This window comes from Girardinichthys multiradiatus, chromosome 21 (assembly GCF_021462225.1).
Source record: "Girardinichthys multiradiatus isolate DD_20200921_A chromosome 21, DD_fGirMul_XY1, whole genome shotgun sequence".
Classification (NCBI taxonomy): Eukaryota; Metazoa; Chordata; class Actinopteri; order Cyprinodontiformes; family Goodeidae; genus Girardinichthys; species Girardinichthys multiradiatus.
Window position 1 is genome coordinate 4,561,731 of NC_061813.1, and position 22,323 is coordinate 4,584,053.

General features: G+C 40.0%; 6 non-coding genes across 6 annotated transcripts; all 6 read left to right on the plus strand.

Moving 5' to 3' along the window:
- Positions 1 to 5,416: 5,416 nt before the first annotated feature.
- Positions 5,417 to 5,488, plus strand: trnag-ucc. The gene has a single exon. It is a non-coding gene; the product is annotated as a tRNA-Gly (tRNA).
- Positions 5,489 to 12,284: 6,796 nt separating this feature from the next.
- On the plus strand, positions 12,285 to 12,356 carry trnag-ucc. Its single transcript has one exon. It is a non-coding gene; the product is annotated as a tRNA-Gly (tRNA).
- A 1,303-nt stretch (positions 12,357 to 13,659) lies between these two features.
- trnag-ucc lies at positions 13,660 to 13,731 on the plus strand. Its single transcript has one exon. It is a non-coding gene; the product is annotated as a tRNA-Gly (tRNA).
- Positions 13,732 to 15,033: 1,302 nt separating this feature from the next.
- Positions 15,034 to 15,105, plus strand: trnag-ucc. Its single transcript has one exon. It is a non-coding gene; the product is annotated as a tRNA-Gly (tRNA).
- A 4,572-nt stretch (positions 15,106 to 19,677) lies between these two features.
- On the plus strand, positions 19,678 to 19,749 carry trnag-ucc. The gene has a single exon. It is a non-coding gene; the product is annotated as a tRNA-Gly (tRNA).
- Positions 19,750 to 21,045: 1,296 nt separating this feature from the next.
- Positions 21,046 to 21,117, plus strand: trnag-ucc. The gene has a single exon. It is a non-coding gene; the product is annotated as a tRNA-Gly (tRNA).
- Positions 21,118 to 22,323: the final 1,206 nt, after the last annotated feature.

Below are 22,323 nucleotides of genomic sequence, written 5' to 3' on the forward strand. Positions count from 1 at the left end.
AATCTTTATTGTTACTGGGAGGGAAACATAACTGATTCTACATTTCCTCTCACCACACACTGGATTAATAATCTTTTCATTTAAATCCCGGTTCCTAGGTGCCTTTTCACGGGCTGCTCCAGGTAGCAGCCAGTTTGTTTATCAGCTGAAATTTGCATTGCATCTGGCAAAACTGACACAGTGGTAACCATAGCGGCCTTTGAAGAGATTTGGCTAGAATATATTCAGGGCCGTTTCAGGTGAAATTTCTTGCAAATTTGAACTGATACAATGAAGGGCCTTTGCTTGTTGACTGAATCCAATCAGAGTCCCAAACGAAGCCTGTACAGGTAAACACCTTGGACATTAGGCGTCTTGCAATGGGTAGTATTGTGTGATTTCCAAAGACTGCCAGATTATACATATCCATTCCACAGATTCTGTAGCTTTTTCTAAGTTCCATTAGCATTTCTTTAAATTCATTGGAGTTGTACAATGCTGGACAGCAATCTACTGGCAATGATTAGATGTATGATAGACATGGGAATTTATAAATCTTACTTGTGAAAATCAGGTGGCACAGTACTAGTCACACAAGTTGATTGCTACGTGTCACCAGGCATCCCATGAAGCTATGAAGGGATGTACCCTGTAGCATGAGCCTGAAGCAACAGAACTAAAGGCCTAGATATGGGGTATTTAAGGTACTTGTAAATAAAAACTTGATCAAGAAGGGAAGGTTTATGTCTGGGCCCGAACAACTGAGTGTCTGTCTCCCTCAACAACCCCGACTTTTGGCTGACTAACATGTTTGGCCAGGTTAGATTGTAGGCCACTGAAGATGGAGTTTTGTTGGAAATTTAAAGCAAGACAAAGGTTTTGACTATTTCGGTGTTTAATCCAAACAAATTTTGCTTATGTAATTTGGGTTATCTCTAAGTCCATTTTTATCAACATGGCTGCTTCATTCATTTTGAATATCTTCTTTTAGAGAAGAATTTTCAGTGAAAATATGTACTTTGTTTTGCGATGGTGTTATAGAGGTGAGCATAGCTGCTTGCCAACCAGTTGATCGGGGTTTCGAATCCTGTCCGTCGCATATTGTATTTGGAAAATAATACGGTCTTCACTTCCACTGCTTCAAGGTTCTATACATTGACACTTAACAAAATGCTTCCCTGAAAAAGAAAACCTGAAACACAAGGATTTTGCAAAATAGCCTTAATATTAAGTCTATTCATAAAGTCTCCCAACTTCAGATGAGAGATAGTTTTTACAGACGAAACTGTCTGCGGAAATGGTAGTCTTTTGTTGCGATGGTGGTATAGTGGTGAGCATAGCTGCCTTCCAAGCAGATGACCTGCGTTTGATTCCCAGCCATCGCATAGCTTTTAATCTTTTATTGTTACTGGGAGGGAAACATAACTGATTCTACATTTCCTCTCACCACACATTGGATTAATAATCTTTTCATTTAAATCCCGGTTCCTAGGTGCCTTTTCACGGGCTGCTCCAGGTTAGCAGCCAGTTTGTTTATCAGCTGAAATTTGCATTGCATCTGGCAAAACTGACACAGTGGTAACCATAGCGGCCTTTGAAGAGATTTGGCTAGAATATATTCAGGGCCGTTTCAGGTGAAATTTCTTGCAAATTTGAACTGATACAATGAAGGGCCTCTGCTTGTTGACTGAATCCAATCAGAGTCCCAAACGAAGCCTGTACAGGTAAACACCTTGTACATTAGGCGTCTTGCAATGGGTAGTATTGTGTGATTTCCAAAGACTACCAGATTATACATGTCCATTCCACAGATTCTGTAGCTTATTCTGAGTTCCTTTAGCATTTCTTTAAATTCATTGGAGTTGTACAATGCTGGAAAGCAATCTACCGGCAATGATTACATGTATGATAGACATGGGATTTTATAAATCTTACTTGTGAAAATTAGGTGGCACAGTACTAGTCACACAAGTTGATTGCTACGTGTCACCAGGGATCCCATGAAGGTATGAAGGGATGTACCCTTTAGCATGAGCCTGAAGCAACAGAACTAAAGGCCTAGATATGGGGTATTTAAGGTACTTGTAAATAAAAACTTGAACAAGAAGGGAAGGTTTATGTCTGGGCCCGAACAACTGAGTGTCTGTCTCTCTCAACAACCCCGACTTTTGGCTGACTAACATGTTTGGTCAGGTTAGATTGTAGGCCACTGAAGATGGAAGTTTTGTTGGAAATTTAAAGCAAGACAAAAGTTTTGACTATTTCGGGGTTTAATCCAAACAAATTTTGCTTATGTAATTTGGGTTATCTCTAAGTCCATTTTTATCAACATGGCTGCTTCATTCATTTTGAATATCTTCTTTTAGAGAAGAATTTTCAGTGAAAATATGTACTTTGTTTTGAGATGGTGTCATTGGGGTGAGCATAGCTGCTTGCCAACCAGTTGATCAGGGTTCGAATCCTGTCCGTCGCATATTGTATTTGGAAAATAATACGGTCTCGCACTTCCACTGCTTCAAGGTTCTACACATTGACACGTAACAAAATGCTTCCCTGAAAAACAAAACCTGAAGCACAGGGATTTTGCAAAATAGCCTTAATATTAAGTCTATTCATAAAGTCTCCCATCTTCAGATGAGAGATTGTTCTTACAGAGGAAACTGTCTGCGTAAATGGTAGTCTTTTGTTGCGATGGTGGTATAGTGGTGAGCATAGCTGCCTTCCAAGCAGTTGACCTCCATTTGATTCCCAGCCATCGCATAGCTTTTATTCTTTTATTGTTACTGGGAGGGAAACATAACTGATTCTACATTTACTCTCACCACACATTGGATTAATAATCTTTTCATTTAAATCCCGGTTCCTAAGTGCCTTTTCACGGGCTGCTCCAGGTTAGCAGCCAGTTTGTTTATCAGCTGAAATTTGCATTGCATCTGGCAAAACTGACACAGTGGTAACCATAGCGGCCTTTGAAGAGATTTGGCTAGAATATATTCAGGGCCGTTTCAGGTGAAATTTCTTGCAAAGTTTAACTGATACAATGAAGGGCCTCTGCTTGTTGACTGAATCCAATCAGAGTCCCAAACAAAGCCTGTACAGGTAAACACCTTGGACATTAGGCGTCTTGCAATGGGTAGTATTGTGTGATTTCCAAAGACTGCCAGATTATACATATCCATTCCACAGATTCTGTAGCTTATTCTAAGTTCCATTAGCATTTCTTTAAATTCAATGGAGTTGTACAATGCTGGACAGCAATCTACTGGCAATGATTAGATGTATGATAGACATGGGAATTTATAAATCTTACTTGTGAAAATCAGGTGGCACAGTACTAGTCACACAAGTTGATTGCTACGTGTCACCAGGGATCCATAGAAGCTATGAAGGGATGTACCCTGTAGCATGAGCCTGAAGCAACAGAACTAAAGGCCTAGATATGGGGTATTTAAGGTACTTGTAAATAAAAACTTGATCAAGAAGGGAAGGTTTATGTCTGTGCCCGAACAACTGAGTGTCTGTCTCCCTCAACAACCCCGACTTTTGGCTGACTAACATGTTTGGCCAGGTTAGATTGTAGGCCACTGAAGATGGAGTTTTGTTGGAAATTTAAAGCAAGACAAAGGTTTTGACTATTTCGGTGTTTAATCCAAACAAATTTTGCTTATGTAATTTGGGTTATCTCTAAGTCCATTTTTATCAACATGGCTGCTTCATTCATTTTGAATATCTTCTTTTAGAGAAGAATTTTCAGTGAAAATATGTACTTTGTTTTGCTATGGTGTTATAGGGGTGAGCGTAGCTGCTTGCCAACCAGTTGATCGGGGTTCGAATCCTGTCCGTCACATATTGTATTTGGAAAATAATACGGTCTCGCACTTCCACTGCTTCAAGGTTCTATACATTGACACGTAACAAAATGCTTCCCTGAAAAAGAAAACCTGAAAGCACGGGGATTTTGCAAAATAGCCTTAATATTAAGTCTATTCATAAAGATCTCCCAACTTCAGATGAGAGATTGTTCTTACAGACGAAACTGTCTGCGGAAATGGTAGTCTTTTGTTGCGATGGTGTTATAGTGGTGAGCATAGTTGCCTTCCAAGCAGTTGACCTGGCTTTGATTCCCAGCCATCGCATAGCTTTAATCTTTTATTGTTACTGGGAGGGAAACATAACTGATTCTACATTTACTCTCACCACACATTGGATTAATAATCTTTTCATTTAAATCCCGGTTCCTAGGTGCCTTTTCACGGGCTGCTCCAGGTTAGCAGCCAGTTTGTTTATCAGCTGAAATTTGCATTGCATCTGGCAAAACTGACACAGTGGTAACCATAGCGGCCTTTGAAGAGATTTGGCTAGAATATATTCAGGGCCGTTTCAGGTGAAATTTCTTGCAATGTTTAACTGATACAATGAAGGGCCTCTGCTTGTTGACTGAATCCAATCAGAGTCCCAAACGAAGCCTGTACAGGTAAACACCTTGGACATTAGGCGTCTTGCAATGGGTAGTATTGTGTGATTTCCAAAGACTGCCAGATTATACATATCCATTCCACAGATTCTGTAGCTTATTCTGAGTTACATTAGCATTTCTTTAAATTCATTGGAGTTGTACAATGCTGGACAGCAATCTACTGGCAATGATTAGATGTATGATAGACATGGGAATTTATAAATCTTACTTGTGAAAATAAGGTGGCACAGTACAATTCACACAAGTTGATTGCTACATGTCACCAGGGATCCTAAGAAGCTATGAAGGGATGTACCCTGTAGCATGAGCCTGAAGCAACAGAACTAAAGGCCTAGATATGGGGTATTTAAGGTACTTGTAAATAAAAACTTGATCAAGAAGGGAAGGTTTATGTCTGTGCCCGAACAACTGAGTGTCTGTCTCCCTCAACAACCCCGACTTTTGGCTGACTAACATGTTTGGCCAGGTTAGATTGTAGGCCACTGAAGATGGAGTTTTGTTGGAAATTTAAAGCAAGACAAAGGTTTTGACTATTTCGGTGTTTAATCCAAACAAATTTTGCTTATGTAATTTGGGTTATCTCTAAGTCCATTTTTATCAACATGGCTGCTTCATTCATTTTGAATATCTTCTTTTAGAGAAGAATTTTCAGTGAAAATATGTACTTTGTTTTGCGATGGTGTTATAGGGGTGAGCGTAGCTGCTTGCCAACCAGTTGATCGGGGTTCGAATCCTGTCTGTCGCATATTGTATTTGGAAAATAATACGGTCTCGCACTTCCACTGCTTCAAGGTTCTATACATTGACACTTAACAAAATGCTTCCCTGAAAAAGAAAACCTGAAGCACAGGGATTTTGCAAAATAGCCTTAATATTAAGTCTATTCATAAAGTCTCCCAACTTCAGATGAGAGATTGTTCTTACAGACGAAACTGTCTGCGGAAATGGCTGTCTTTTGTTGCGATGGTGTTATAGTGGTGAGCATAGCTGCCTTCCAAGCAGTTGACCTGGGTTCGATTCCCAGCCATCGCATTGCTTTAAATCTTTTATTGTTACTCGGAGGGAAACATAACTGATTCTACATTTCCTCTCACCACACACTGGATTAATAATCTTTTCATTTAAATCCCGGTTCCTAGGTGCCTTTTCACGGGCCGCTCCAGGTTAGCAGCCAGTTTGTTTATCAGCTGAAATTTGCATTGCATCTGGCAAAACTGACACAGTGGTAACCATAGCGGCCTTTGAAGAGATATGGCTAGAATATATTCAGGGCCGTTTCAGGTGAAATTTCTTGCAAATTTGAACTGATACAATGAAGGGCCTCTGCTTGTTGACTGAATCCAATCAGATTCCCAAACAAAGCCTGTACAGGTAAACACCTTGGACATTAGGCGTCTTGCAATGGGTAGTATTGTGTGATTTCCAAAAACTGCCAGATTATACATATCCATTCCACAGATTCTGTAGCTTATTCTGAGTTCCTTTAGCATTTCTTTAAATTCAATGGAGTTGTACAATGCTGGACAGCAATCTACTGACAATGATTAGATGTATGATAGACATGGGAATTTATAAATCTTACTTGTGAAAATCAGGTGGCACAGTACTAGTCACACAAGTTGATTGCTACGTGTCACCAGGGATCCCATGAAGCTATGAAGGGATGTACCCTGTAGCATGAGCCTGAAGCAACAGAACTAAAGGCCTAGATATGGGGTATTTAAGGTACTTGTAAATAAAAACTTGATCAAGAAGGGAAGGTTTATGTCTGGGCCCGAACAACTGAGTGTCTGTCTCCCTCAACAACCCCAACTTTTGGTTGACTAACATGTTTGGCCAGGTTAGATTGTAGGCCACTGAAGATGGAGTTTTGTTGGAAATTGAAAGCAAGACAAAGGTTTTGACTATTTCGGTGTTTAATCCAAACAAATTTTGCTTATGTAATTTGGGTTATCTCTAAGTCCATTTTTATCAACATGGCTGCTTCATTCATTTTGAATATCTTCTTTTAGAGAAAAATCTTCAGTAAAAATATGTACTATGTTTTGCGATGGTGTTATAGGGGTGAGCATAGCTGCTTGCCAACCAGGTGATCAGGGTTCGAATCCTGTCTGTCGCATATTGTATTTGGAAAATAATACGGTCTCGCACTTCCACTGCTTCAAGGTTCTATACATTGACACGTAACAAAATGCTTCTCTGAAAAACGAAACCTGAAGCACAGGGATTTTGCAAAATAGCCTTAATATTAAGTCTATTCATAAAGTCTCCCAACTTCAGATGAGAGATAGTTTTTACAGACGAAACTGTCTGCGGAAATGGTAGTCTTTTGTTGCGATGGTGGTATAGTGGTGAGCATAGCTGCCTTCCAAGCAGATGACCTGCGTTTGATTCCCAGCCATCGCATAGCTTTTAATCTTTTATTGTTACTGGGAGGGAAACATAACTGATTCTACATTTCCTCTCACCACACATTGGATTAATAATCTTTTCATTTAAATCCCGGTTCCTAGGTGCCTTTTCACGGGCTGCTCCAGGTTAGCAGCCAGTTTGTTTATCAGCTGAAATTTGCATTACATCTGGCAAAACTGACACAGTGGTAACCATAGCTGCCTTTGAAGAGATTTGGGTAGAATATATTCAGGGCCGTTTCAGGTGAAATTTCTTGCAAATTTGAACTGATACAATGAAGGGCCTCTGCTTGTTGACTGAATCCAATCAGAGTCCCAAACGAAGCCTGTACAGGTAAACACCTTGGACATTAGGCGTCTTGCAATGGGTAGTATTGTGTGATTTCCAAAGACTACCAGATTATACATGTCCATTCCACAGATTCTGTAGCTTATTCTGAGTTCCTTTAGCATTTCTTTAAATTCATTGGAGTTGTACAATGCTGGACAGCAATCTACTGGCAATGATTAGATGTATGATAGACATGGGAATTTATAAATCTTACTTGTGAAAATCAGGTGGCACAGTACTAGTCACACAAGTTGATTGCTACGTGTCACCAGGGATCCCATGAAGCTATGAAGGGATGTACCCTGTAGCATGAGCCTGAAGCAACAGAACTAAAGGCCTAGATATGGGGTATTTAAGGTACTTGTAAATAAAAACTTGATCAAGAAGGGAAGGTTTATGTCTGTGCCCGAACAACTGAGTGTCTGTCTCCCTCAACAACCCCGACTTTTGGCTGACTAACATGTTTGGCCAGGTTAGATTGTGGGCCACTGAAGATGGAAATTTTTTGGAAATTTAAAGCAAGACAAAAGTTTTGACTATTTCGGGGTTTAATCCAAACAAATTTTGCTTATGTAATTTGGGTTATCTCTAAGTCCATTTTTATCAACATGGCTGCTTCATTCATTTTGAATATCTTCTTTTAGAGAAGAACTTTCAGTGAAAATATGTACTTTGTTTTGCGATGGTGTTATAGAGGTGAGCATAGCTGCTTGCCAACCAGTTGATTGGGGTTCGAATCCTGTCCGTCGCATATTGTATTTGGAAAATAATACGGTCTTCACTTCCACTGCTTCAAGGTTCTATACATTGACACTTAACAAAATGCTTCCCTGAAAAACAAAACCTGAAACACAGGGATTTTGCAAAATAGCCTTAATATTAAGTCTATTCATAAAGTCTCCCAACTTCAGATGAGAGATTGTTCTTACAGACGAAACTGTCTGCGGAAATGGCTCTTTTGTTGCAATGGTGTTATAGTGGTGAGCATAGCTGCCTTCCAAGCAGTTGACCTGGGTTTGATTCCCAGCCATCGCATTGCTTTAAATCTTTTATTGTTACTGGGAGGGAAACATAACTGATTCTACATTTCCTCTCACCACACACTGGATTAATAATCTTTTCATTTAAATCCCGGTTCCTAGGTGCCTTTTCACGGGCTGCTCCAGGTTAGCAGCCAGTTTGTTTATCAGCTGAAATTTGCATTGCATCTGGCAAAACTGACACAGTGATAACCATGGCGGCCTTTGAAGAGATTTGGCTAGAATATATTCAGGGCCGTTTCAGGTGAAATGTCTTGCAAATTTGAACTGATACAATGAAGGGCCTTTGCTTGTTGACTGAATCCAATCAGAGTCCCAAACGAAGCCTGTACAGGTAAACACCTTGGACATTAGGCGTCTTGCAATGGGTAGTATTGTGTGATTTCCAAAGACAGCCAGATTATACATATCCATTCCACAGATTCTGTAGCTTATTCTGAGTTCCATTAGCATTTCTTTAAATTCATTGGAGTTGTACAATGCTGGACAGCAATCTACTGGCAATGATTAGATGTATGATAGACATGGGAATTTATAAATCTTACTTGTGAAAATCAGGTGGCACAGTACTAGTCACACAAGTTGATTGCTACGTGTCACCAGGGATCCCATGAAGCTATGAAGGGATGTACCCTGTAGCATGAGCCTGAAGCAACAGAACTAAAGGCCTAGATATGGGGTATTTAAGGTACTTGTAAATAAAAACTTGATCAAGAAGGGAAGGTTTATGTCTGTGCCCGAACAACTGAGTGTCTGTCTCCCTCAACAACCCCGACTTTTGGTTGACTAACATGTTTGGCCAGGTTAGATTGTAGGCCACTGAAGATGGAGTTTTGTTGGAAATTTAAAGCAAGACAAAGGTTTTGACTATTTCGGTGTTTAATCCAAACAAATTTTGCTTATGTAATTTGGGTTATCTCTAAGTCCATTTTTATCAACATGGCTGCTTCATTCATTTTGAATATCTTCTTTTAGAGAAGAATTTTCAGTGAAAATATGTACTTTGTTTTGCGATGGTGTTATAGGGGTGAGCATAGCTGCTTGCCAACCAGTTGATCGGGGTTCGAATCCTGTCCGTCACATATTGTATTTGGAAAATAATACGGTCTCGCACTTCCACTGCTTCAAGGTTCTATACATTGACACGTAACAAAATGCTTCTCTGAAAAATGAAACCTAAAGCACAGGGATTTTGCAAAATAGCCTTAATATTAAGTCTATTCATAAAGTCTCCCAACTTCAGATGAGAGATTGTTCTTACAGACGAAACTGTCTGCGGAAATGGTAGTCTTTTGTTGCGATGGTGGTATAGTGGTGAGCATAGTTGCCTTCCAAGCAGTTGACCTGCATTTGATTCCCAGCCATCGCATAGCTTTTATTCTTTTATTGTTACTGGGAGGGAAACATAACTGATTCTACATTTACTCTCACCACACATTGGATTAATAATCGTTTCATTTAAATCCCGGTTCCTAAGTGCCTTTTCACGGGCTGCTCCAGGTTAGCAGCCAGTTTGTTTATCAGCTGAAATTTGCATTGCATCTGGCAAAACTGACACAGTGGTAACCATAGCGGCCTTTGAAGAGATTTTGGCTAGAATATATTCAGGGCCGTTTCAGGTGAAATTTCTTGCAACGTTTAACTGATACAATGAAGGGCCTCAGCTTGTTGACTGAATCCAATCAGAGTCCCAAACGAAGCCTGTACAGGTAAACACCTTGGACATTAGGCGTCTTGCAATGGGTAGTATTGTGTGATTTCCAAGGACTGCCAGATTATACATATCCATTCCACAGATTCTGTAGCTTATTCTGAGTTCCTTTAGCATTTATTTAAATTAAATGGAGTTGTACAATGCTGGACAGCAATCTACTGGCAATGATTAGATGTATGATAGACATGGGAATTTATAAATCTTACTTGTGAAAATAAGGTGGCACAGTACAATTCACACAAGTTGATTGCTACATGTCACCAGGGATCCTAAGAAGCTATGAAGGGATGTACCCTGTAGCATGAGCCTGAAGCAACAGAACTAAAGGCCTAGATATGGGGTATTTAAGGTACTTGTAAATAAAAACTTGATCAAGAACGGAAGGTTTATGTCTGTGCCCGAACAACTGAGTGTCTTTCTCCCTCAACAACCCCGACTTTTGGCTGACTAACATGTTTGGCCAGGTTAGATTGTAGGCCACTGAAGATGGAGTTTTGTTGGAAATTGAAAGCAAGACAAAGGTTTTGACTATTTCGGTGTTTAATCCAAACAAATTTTGCTTATGTAATTTGGGTTATCTCTAAGTCCATTTTTATCAACATGGCTGCTTCATTCATTTTGAATATCTTCTTTTAGAGAAGAATTTTCAGTGAAAATATGTACTTTGTTTTGCGATGGTGTTATAGAGGTGAGCATAGCTGCTTGCCAACCAGTTGATCGGGGTTCGAATCCTGTCCGTCGCTTATTGTATTTGGAAAATAATATGGTCTCGCACTTCCACTGCTTCAAGGTTCTATACATTGACATGTAACAAAATGCTTCCCTGAAAAACAAAACCTGAAGCACAGGGATTTTGAAAAATAGCCTTAATATTAAGTCTATTCATAAAGACTCCCAACTTCAGATGAGAGATTGTTCTTACAGAGGAAACTGTCTGCGGAAATGGTAGTCTTTTGTTGTGATGGTGGTATAGTGGTGAGCATAGCTGCCTTCCAAGCAGTTGACCTCGGTTTGATTCCCAGCCATCGCATAGCTTTTAATCTTTTATTGCTACTGGGAGGGAAACATAACTGATTCTAGATTTCCTCTCACCACACACTGGATTAATAATCTTTTCATTTAAATCCCGGTTCCTAGGTGCCTTTTCATAGGCTGCTCCAGGTTAGCAGCCAGTTTGTTTATCAGCTGAAATTTGCATTGCATCTGGCAAAACTGACACAGTGGTAACCATAGCTGCCTTTGAAGAGATTTGGGTAGAATATATTCAGGGCCGTTTCAGGTGAAATTTCTTGCAAATTTGAACTGATACAATGAAGGGCCTCTGCTTGTTGACTGAATCCAATCAGAGTCCCAAACGAAGCCTGTACAGGTAAACACCTTGGACATTAGGCGTCTTGCAATGGGTAGTATTGTGTGATTTCCAAAGACTACCAGATTATACATGTCCATTCCACAGATTCTGTAGCTTATTCTGAGTTCCTTTAGCATTTCTTTAAATTCAATGGAGTTGTACAATGCTGGACAGCAATCTACTGGCAATGATTAGATGTATGATAGACATGGGAATTTATAAATCTTACTTGTGAAAATCAGGTGGCACAGTACTAGTCACACAAGTTGATTGCTACGTGTCACCAGGGATCCCATGAAGCTATGAAGGGATGTACCCTGTAGCATGAGCCTGAAGCAACATAACTAAAGGCCTAGATATGGGGTATTTAAGGTACTTGTAAATAAAAACTTGATCAAGAAGGGAAGGTTTATGTCTGGGCCCGAACAACTGAGTGTCTGTCTACCTCAACAACCCTGACTTTTGGCTGACTAACATGTTTGGCCAGGTTAGATTGTGGGCCACTGAAGATGGAGATTTTTTGGAAATTTAAAGCAAGACAAAGGTTTTGACTATTTCGGTGTTTAATCCAAACAAATTTTGCTTATGTAATTTGGGTTATCTCTAAGTCCATTTTTATCAACATGGCTGCTTCATTCATTTTGAATATCTTCTTTTAGAGAAGAATTTTCAGTGAAAATATGTACTTTGTTTTGCGATGGTGTTATAGAGGTGAGCATAGCTGCTTGCCAACCAGTTGATCAGGGTTCGAATCCTGTCCGTCGCTTATTGTATTTGGAAAATAATATGGTCTCGCACTTCCACTGCTTCAAGGTTCTATACATTGACATGTAACAAAATGCTTCCCTGAAAAACAAAACCTGAAGCACAGGGATTTTGCAAAATAGCCTTAATATTAAGTCTATTCATAAAGACTCCCAACTTCAGATGAGAGATTGTTCTTACAGAGGAAACTGTCTGCAGAAATGCTAGTCTTTTGTTGTGATGGTGGTATAGTGGTGAGCATAGCTGCCTTCCAAGCAGTTGACCTGGGTTCGATTCCCAGCCATCGCATTGCTTTAAATCTTTTATTGTTACTGGGAGGGAAACATAACTGATTCTACATTTCCTCTCACCACACACTGGATTAATAATCTTTTCATTTAAATCCCGGTTCCTAGGTGCCTTTTCACAGGCTGCTCCAGGTCAGCAGCCAGTTTGTTTATCAGCTGAAATTTGCATTACATCTGGCAAAACTGACACAGTGGTAACCATAGCGGCCTTTGAAGAGATTTGGCTAGAATCTATTCAGTGCCGTTTCAGGTGAAATTTCTTGCAAATTTGAACTGATACAATGAAGGGCCTCAGCTTGTTGACTGAATCCAATCAGATTCCCAAACGAAGCCTGTACAGGTAAACACCTTGGACATTAGGCGTCTTGCAATGGGTAGTATTGTGTGATTTCCAAAGACTACCAGATTATACATGTCCATTCCACAGATTCTGTAGCTTATTCTGAGTTCCTTTAGCATTTCTTTAAATTCAATGGAGTTGTACAATGCTGGACAGCAATCTACTGGCAATGATTAGATGTATGATAGACATGGGAATTTATAAATCTTACTTGTGAAAATCAGGTGGCACAGTACTAGTCACACAAGTTGATTGCTACGTGTCACCAGGGATCCCATGAAGCTATGAAGGGATGTACCCTGTAGCATGAGCCTGAAGCAACAGAACTAAAGGCCTAGATATGGGGTATTTAAGGTACTTGTAAATAAAAACTTGATCAAGAACGGAAGGTTTATGTCTGTGCCCGAACAACTGAGTGTCTGTCTCCCTCAACAACCCCGACTTTTGGCTGACTAACATGTTTGGCCAGGTTAGATTGTAGGCCACTGAAGATGGAGTTTTGTTGGAAATTGAAAGCAAGACAAAGGTTTTGACTATTTCGGTGTTTAATCCAAACACATTTTGCTTATGTAATTTGGGTTGTTCTCTAAGTCCATTTTTATCAACATGGCTGCTTCATTCATTTTGAATATCTTCTTTTAGAGAAGAATTTTCAGTGAAAATATGTACTTTGTTTTGCGATGGTGTTATAGAGGTGAGCATAGCTGCTTGCCAACCAGTTGATCGGGGTTCGAATCCTGTCCGTCGCTTATTGTATTTGGAAAATAATATGGTCTCGCACTTCCACTGCTTCAAGGTTCTATACATCGACATGTAACAAAATGCTTCCCTGAAAAACAAAACCTGAAGCACAGGGATTTTGCAAAATAGCCTTAATATTAAGTCTATTCATAAAGACTCCCAACTTCAGATGAGAGATTGTTCTTACAGAGGAAACTGTCTGCAGAAATGGTAGTCTTTTGTTGTGATGGTGGTATAGTGGTGAGCATAGCTGCCTTCCAAGCAGTTGACCTGGGTTCGATTCCCAGCCATCGCATTGCTTTAAATCTTTTATTGTTACTGGGAGGGAAACATAACTGATTCTACATTTCCTCTCACCACACACTGGATTAATAATCTTTTCATTTAAATCCCGGTTCCTAGGTGCCTTTTCACAGGCTGCTCCAGGTCAGCAGCCAGTTTGTTTATCAGCTGAAATTTGCATTACATCTGGCAAAACTGACACAGTGGTAACCATAGCGGCCTTTGAAGAGATTTGGCTAGAATCTATTCAGTGCCGTTTCAGGTGAAATTTCTTGCAAATTTGAACTGATACAATGAAGGGCCTCAGCTTGTTGACTGAATCCAATCAGATTCCCAAACGAAGCCTGTACAGGTAAACACCTTGGACATTAGGCGTCTTGCAATGGGTAGTATTGTGTGATTTCCAAAGACTACCAGATTATACATGTCCATTCCACAGATTCTGTAGCTTATTCTGAGTTCCTTTAGCATTTCTTTAAATTCATTGGAGTTGTACAATGCTGGACAGCAATCTACTGGCAATGATTAGATGTATGATAGACATGGGAATTTATAAATCTTACTTGTGAAAATCAGGTGGCACAGTACTAGTCACACAAGTTGATTGCTACGTGTCACCAGGGATCCCATGAAGCTATGAAGGGATGTACCCTGTAGCATGAGCCTGAAGCAACAGAACTAAAGGCCTAGATATGGGGTATTTAAGGTACTTGTAAATAAAAACTTGATCAAGAAGGGAAGGTTTATGTCTGGGCCCGAACAACTGAGTGTCTGTCTACCTCAACAACCCTGACTTTTGGCTGACTAACATGTTTGGCCAGGTTAGATTGTGGGCCACTGAAGATGGAGATTTTTTGGAAATTTAAAGCAAGACAAAAGTTTTGACTATTTCGGGGTTTAATCCAAACAAATTTTGCTTATGTAATTTGGGTTATCTCTAAGTCCATTTTTATCAACATGGCTGCTTCATTCATTTTGAATATCTTCTTTTAGAGAAGAATTTTCAGTGAAAATATGTACTTTGTTTTGCGATGGTGTTATAGAGGTGAGCATAGCTGCTTGCCAACCAGTTGATCGGGGTTCGAATCCTGTCCGTCGCTTATTGTATTTGGAAAATAATATGGTCTCGCACTTCCACTGCTTCAAGGTTCTATACATCGACATGTAACAAAATGCTTCCCTGAAAAACAAAACCTGAAGCACAGGGATTTTGAAAAATAGCCTTAATATTAAGTCTATTCATAAAGACTCCCAACTTCAGATGAGAGATTGTTCTTACAGAGGAAACTGTCTGCGGAAATGGTAGTCTTTTGTTGTGATGGTGGTATAGTGGTGAGCATAGCTGCCTTCCAAGCAGTTGACCTGGGTTCGATTCCCAGCCATCGCATAGCTTTTAATCTTTTATTGCTACTGGGAGGGAAACATAACTGATTCTAGATTTCCTCTCACCACACACTGGATTAATAATCTTTTCATTTAAATCCCGGTTCCTAGGTGCCTTTTCATAGGCTGCTCCAGGTTAGCAGCCAGTTTGTTTATCAGCTGAAATTTGCATTGCATCTGGCAAAACTGACACAGTGGTAACCATAGCTGCCTTTGAAGAGATTTGGGTAGAATATATTCAGGGCCGTTTCAGGTGAAATTTCTTGCAAATTTGAACTGATACAATGAAGGGCCTCTGCTTGTTGACTGAATCCAATCAGAGTCCCAAACGAAGCCTGTACAGGTAAACACCTTGGACATTAGGCGTCTTGCAATGGGTAGTATTGTGTGATTTCCAAAGACTACCAGATTATACATGTCCATTCCACAGATTCTGTAGCTTATTCTGAGTTCCTTTAGCATTTCTTTAAATTCAATGGAGTTGTACAATGCTGGACAGCAATCTACTGGCAATGATTAGATGTATGATAGACATGGGAATTTATAAATCTTACTTGTGAAAATCAGGTGGCACAGTACTAGTCACACAAGTTGATTGCTACGTGTCACCAGGGATCCCATGAAGCTATGAAGGGATGTACCCTGTAGCATGAGCCTGAAGCAACAGAACTAAAGGCCTAGATATGGGGTATTTAAGGTACTTGTAAATAAAAACTTGATCAAGAAGGGAAGGTTTATGTCTGGGCCCGAACAACTGAGTGTCTGTCTACCTCAACAACCCTGACTTTTGGCTGACTAACATGTTTGGCCAGGTTAGATTGTGGGCCACTGAAGATGGAGATTTTTTGGAAATTTAAAGCAAGACAAAAGTTTTGACTATTTCGGGGTTTAATCCAAACAAATTTTGCTTATGTAATTTGGGTTATCTTTAAGTCCATTTTTATCAACATGGCTGCTTCATTCATTTTGAATATCTTCTTTTAGAGAAGAATTTTCAGTGAAACTATGTACTTTGTTTTGCGATGGTGTTATAGGTGTGAGCATAGCTGCTTGCCAACCAGTTGATCGGGGTTCGAATCCTGTCCATTGCATATTGTATTTGGAAAGTAATACGGTCTCGCACTTCTGCTGCTTCAAGGTTCTATACATTGACACGTAACAAAATGCTTCCCTGAAAAACAGAAGCACAAGGATTTTGCAAAATAGCCTTAATATTAAGTCTATTCATAAAGCCTCCCAACTTCAGATGAGAGATTGTTCTTACAGAGGAAACTGTCTGCGGAAATGGTTGTCTTTCGTACCGATGGTGTTATAGTGGTGAGCTTAGCTGCCTTCCAAGCAGTTGACCTGGGTTCGATTCCCAGCCATCGCATTGCTTTAAATCTTTTATTGTTACTGGGAGGGAAACATAACTGATTCTACATTTCCTCTCACCACACACTGGATTAATAATCTTTTCATTTAAATCCCGGTTCCTAGGTGCCTTTTCATAGGCTGCTCCAGGTTAGCAGCCAGTTTGTTTATCAGCTGAAATTTGCATTGCATCTGGCAAAACTGACACAGTGGTAACCATAGCTGCCTTTGAAGAGATTTGGGTAGAATATATTCAGGGCCGTTTCAGGTGAAATTTCTTGCAAATTTGAACTGATACAATGAAGGGCCTCAGCTTGTTGACTGAATCCAATCAGAGTCCCAAACGAAGCCTGTACAGGTAAACACCTTGGACATTAGCTGTCTTGCAATGGGTAGTATTGTGTGATTTCCAAAGACTGCCAGATTATACATATCCATTCCACAGATTCTGTAGCTTATTCTGAGTTCCTTTAGCATTTCTTTAAATTCAATGGAGTTGTACAATGCTGGACAGCAATCTACTGGCAGTGATTAGATGTATGATAGACATGGGAATTTATAAATCTTACTTGTGAAAATCAGGTGGCACAGTACTATTCACACAAGTTGATTGCTACGTGTCACCAGGGATCCCATGCAGCTATGAAGGGATGTACCCTGTAGCATGAGCCTGAAGCAACAGAACTAAAGGCCTAGATATGGGGTATTTACGGTACTTGTAAATAAAAACTTGATCAAGAACGGAAGGTTTATGTCTGCGCCCGAACTGAGTGTCTCCCTCAACAACCCCGACTTTTGGCTGACTAACATGTTTGGCCAGGTTAGATTGTAGGCCACTGAAGATGAAGTTTTGTTGGAAATTTAAAGCAAGACAAAGGTTTTGACTATTTCGGGGTGTCAAAATAAGGTGAGATCTTTCCATGTAATCCATGCAACATATAGCAAACTTCTTATATTTGACTATAGAACAAATGTAATAAAGAATATCCCCAAGTGTAATTCATGGAGTGTATATTGAAGTCACACAGTTGAAACAGTGCAAGCCTGATCTGGAGTTCTGGAACTGGTGAAGTAAAGAGGACTGTAACGAACAAGGTGTAATCTGTGAAATGTTATGTGTTTTATCTCTAGCAGCAATAGGAACAAAAGCGATGATATTCTGTTGCAGGTGTAAAGATTATGATCTTTTGCATGTAGACTGTAACGAACAAAGTGTAATCTGTGAAATGCTATGTGGTTTATCTCTAGCAGCAATAGGGACAAAAGCGATGATATTCTGTTGCAGGTGTAAAGATTATGATCTTTTGCTTGTAGACTGTAACGAACAAAGTGTAATCTGTGAAATGCTATGTGGTTTATCTCTAGCAGCAATATGAACAAAAACGATGATATTCTGTTGCAGGTGTAAAGATTGTGATCTTTTGCATGTACAACGAGCTAAAATAACTGCTGAAAATGTATGATAACATGTTGAGGTTAGGAAACAGTGTGGGTGGTTTGGAACTTGCCATGACTGAGAAGCAGCTGAGTGGTTTTGAAACTTTCCATGACAGAGAAACAGAAAAACGTTTAAACAGAAAAACGTTGAAGACCGGATCAATGCATTGAGCAACCAAGTTTGTCAGTATAACCAAATAAGGTACATTTCCTGGACTATAAAGACAGTGAGTGAGTGTAGAAACGTTGTTGTTTTCCTCGCAGAAGATCAGTGAACAAGATCGGAGAGAAGCTACAGGTGGATCAGAGTACCAGAGTCACAGCCAGACTGATTAACTGCCTAAGAAAGAGGATAAACCCGATGCCATTGAAGGACTGTGTCTCAGATTTAAGGATCTGATTTAATCTAAAGCCTTTTTTATCCAGACAATAGAAGTGAACTTGATCGGTGGCCAGCTGATTGCTCTACAATTCAGGCTTCGGGAAGTCCTGAATATAACTCATTTGGGCCTCTGGATTCACCCAAACTCTTCCAATTAAAGAAGCCATTACCTCCAGAGGGAAATTACAACCAAGACCTGGGTAAATCATCGAAAGTTCGGAGCATCAGTATTTGTCACTTAAAGGAAGAAACCTGAGGATCAAGTCCTATTTCCTTCAAGAAATCACTCGTTGTTACCAGAGGGAATCATTCGGTCTATGGAAGAATCTCCGTCTTCAAAGCCTCTCAAACCCACTAGTTTCAGCTTCAGGGAAAGACAGGTTGAGTTGATTGATTTGTTTTTATTATCGTTGAAATAATCAGTATTGCTGAATTAAAGCTGTTGCTTGCTCCTGCCAAAGCTCTACTAATTAAAGAAAGCATATAAAATTCTAGTTAAGTTGTGGACATTCAATTATTTAAGTCACAGTACTGTTGGTTTTTCATTGGTGGTAAAAAGTCTTGTTGTTTGGTCCTAATAGATTATAGGAGGTTTTTAACGGTTGCCTTAGTCAAATAGGTTAAAACAGCGCCCTTGAAGCTCGTGCCGAGCTACTAAAATTATACTAGTCCATATACCAAGTGCCAGTTGTAAAATAGGGAATGAGCAGCCGTGAACAAAAGTGACTGTGGAAGGTGAGGATGACCGCGAAAGGCTACTCGGTCACCCGGGCCTCCAGTTGAAGAAAGGCGAGACATTTGGATGAAGGCTGTCAGGGGCTAGGCGAGTCATTTCCCGACACCAGCTTAAACAGAACTTTCAGTAAGCCCGTTAGGCAAGACCCTTCAGGTTTAGGGAAGTCCGGACCCATTGGATGGAGAGCTGGTTTGAGCAATACCTCTAAGAAAAGGGAAGTAAGTGGGAGGGGTTAGCTCATCGGACAACGAAAGGGGTTTAATCCAAACAAATTTTGCTTATGTAATTTGGGTAAGTCCATTTTTATCAACATGGCTGCTTCATTCATTTTGAATATCTTCTTGCAGAGAAGAATTTTCAGTGAAAATATGTACTTTGTTTTGCGATGGTGTTATAGGGGTGAGCATAGCTGCTTGTCAACCTGTTGATCGGGGTTCGAATCCTGGCCGTTGCATATTGTATTCGGAAAATAATACGGTCTTACACTTCCGCTGCTTTAAGGTTCTATACATTGACATGTAACAAATGCTTCCCTGAAAAACAAAACCTGCAGCACAGGGGTTTTGCAAAATAGCCTTAATATTAAGTCTATTCATAAAGTCTCCCAACTTCAGATGAGAGATTGTTCTTACAGAGGAAACCGTCTGCAGAAATGGTTGTCTTTTGTTGCGATGGTGTTATAGTGGTGAGCATAGCTGCCTTCCAAGCAGTTGACCTGGGTTTGATTCCCAGCCATCGCATAGCTTTTAATCTTTTATTGTTACTGGGAGGGAAACATAACTGCTTCTATATTTCCTCTCACCACACACTGGATTAATAATCTTTTCATTTAAATCCCGGTTCCTAGGTGCCTTTTCATGGGCTGCTCCAGGTTAGCAGCCAGTTTGTTTATCAGCTGAAATTTGCATTGCATCTGGCAAAACTGACACAGTGGTAACCATAGTGGCCTTTGAAGAGATTTGGCTAGAATATATTCAGGGCCGTTTCAGGTGAAATTTCTTGCAAATTTGAACTGATACAATGAAGGGCCTCTGCTTATTGACTGAATCCAATCAGAGTCCCAAACGAAGCCTGTACAGGTAAACACCTTGGACATTAGGCGTCTTGCAATGGGTAGTATTGTGTGATTTCCAAAGACTGCCAGATTATACATATCCATTCCACAGATTCTGTAGCTTATTCTGAGTTCCTTTAGCATTTCTTTAAATTCAATGGAGTTGTACAATGCTGGACAGCAATCTACTGGCAATGATTAGATGTATGATAGACATGGGAATTTATAAATCTTACTTGTGAAAATCAGGTGGCACAGTACTAGTCACACAAGTTGATTGCTACGTGTCACCAGGGATCCCATGAAGCTATGAAGGGATGTACCCTGTAGCATGAGCCTGAAGCAACAGAACTAAAGGCCTAGATATGGGGTATTTAAGGTACTTGTAAATAAAAACTTGATCAAGAAGGGAAGGTTTATGTCTGGGCCCGAACAACTGAGTGTCTCCCTCAACAACCCCGACTTTTGGCTGACTAACATGTTTGGCCAGGTTAGATTGTAGGCCACTGAAGATGACGTTTTGTTGGAAATTTAAAGCAAGACAAAGGTTTTGACTATTTTGGGGTTTAATCCAAACAAATTTTGCTTATGTAATTTGGGTTATCTCTAAGTCCATTTTTATCAATATGGCTGCTTCATTCATTTTGAATATCTTCTTGCAGAGAAGAATTTTCAGTGAAACTATGTACTTTGTTTTGCGATGGTGTTATAGGGGTGAGCATAGCTGCTTGCCAACCAGTTGATTGGGGTTCGAATCCTGTCCGTCGCATATTGTATTTGGAAAATAATACGGTCTCGCACTTCCACTGCTTCAAGGTTCTATACATTGACACGTAAAAAAATCCTTCCCTGAAAAACAAAACCTGAAGCACAGGGATTTAGCAAAATAGCCTTAATATTAACTCTATTTATAGTCTCCCAACTTCAGATGAGAGATTGTTCTTACAGAGGAAACCGTCTGCGGAAATGGTGGTATTTTGTTGCGATGGTGGTATAGTGGTGAGCATAGCTGCCTTCCAAGCAGTTGACCTGGGTTTGATTCCCAGCCATCGCATATCTTTTATTGTTACTGGGAGGGAAACATAACTGATTCTACATTTTTCTCTCACCACACACTGCTCCAGGTTACAGGAGACAGGAGACAGGACAAAGAGAATAAAAATAAGAGAATAAACAGAAATACTCCTTATTTGGACCCAAGGAAATGTTATGTTATACATGAGTGACATGATATATGTATATGTTGAACACACCCTTGAGACTGGAATAAAACGATCTGAAAGCGGAGAGCCTATCAGACTTAGGCTTGCAGGTGCGTGACTGGAGTCCATCTCTCACTCTGCGCAGAGGCGAACTCAAAGTTGGTTGTACTTGTGTTTATTTCACTCTTTTGAAACCTGTACCCAAATCAACGGACCCGGAGAAGCAAAGACAGCTTCGACAATTGAGGGCTCGTCCGGGATTTGGAGCAACAGGCAAAAGAAATTGGGATCATTGACGAGGCCTAACAGACATCAGACACGGTCTAGCCAAAACTACAGAGAAAGTAAGCAGAATCTCTTTAATCAAACTCTGCTTTTGGATTTTCGATAGGCTAAATTAATATTGTGTCTGATGTCTAAGTAAGTCTGAGTCTGCCAAAACCTTAAGAAAAAGATTGTTATAAATGTTGAGTAGGATTTAAACATGTGAATAGGAGGTTATTTTAAACTGGTGAATAAGATGTTTGAAGAGAATTACAAGACTTAGTGGTGGTATTGGGTGGAAAATATAGTAGTTTCTCGAACGTGGCAGTTCAGAGTAGTTCTCGGCGGGGGATTACTGTTGAACTGGGTTTGAGGCCCGGGGAGAGTGAGAAACCCCAAATTCTACAGAAAAGTAAATACACTAAGATCAGGCAAAACACTTGGGTGTGAATGCCGTGTTTTACGTGAGTTCTGCCTCAGTAAAACCGGATTACAGACGTAATAAAAGCACAAACACATAGTCTGAGAATAAGTCTTGTGAAGTGATAAATTGTCAGTTGGAGTAATAATGTGTAGTTTTTTTCCAAGAAGCCTATACTATAATGCGAGTCAAACAAACTACATGACCCACAAGCCAACAGTGCTTCTGCTCGATGTTTTCCACCTGCGTTCAGGATGGAGGGAGCAAATACAGGTGGAGAACTGGATGTGGTAAAATTGGATTTGTAACGTAAAGTCAGAAGTAAGGACTTATCTATTAAACTCATAGAGCTGACAGGAAAGTCAAAAATATT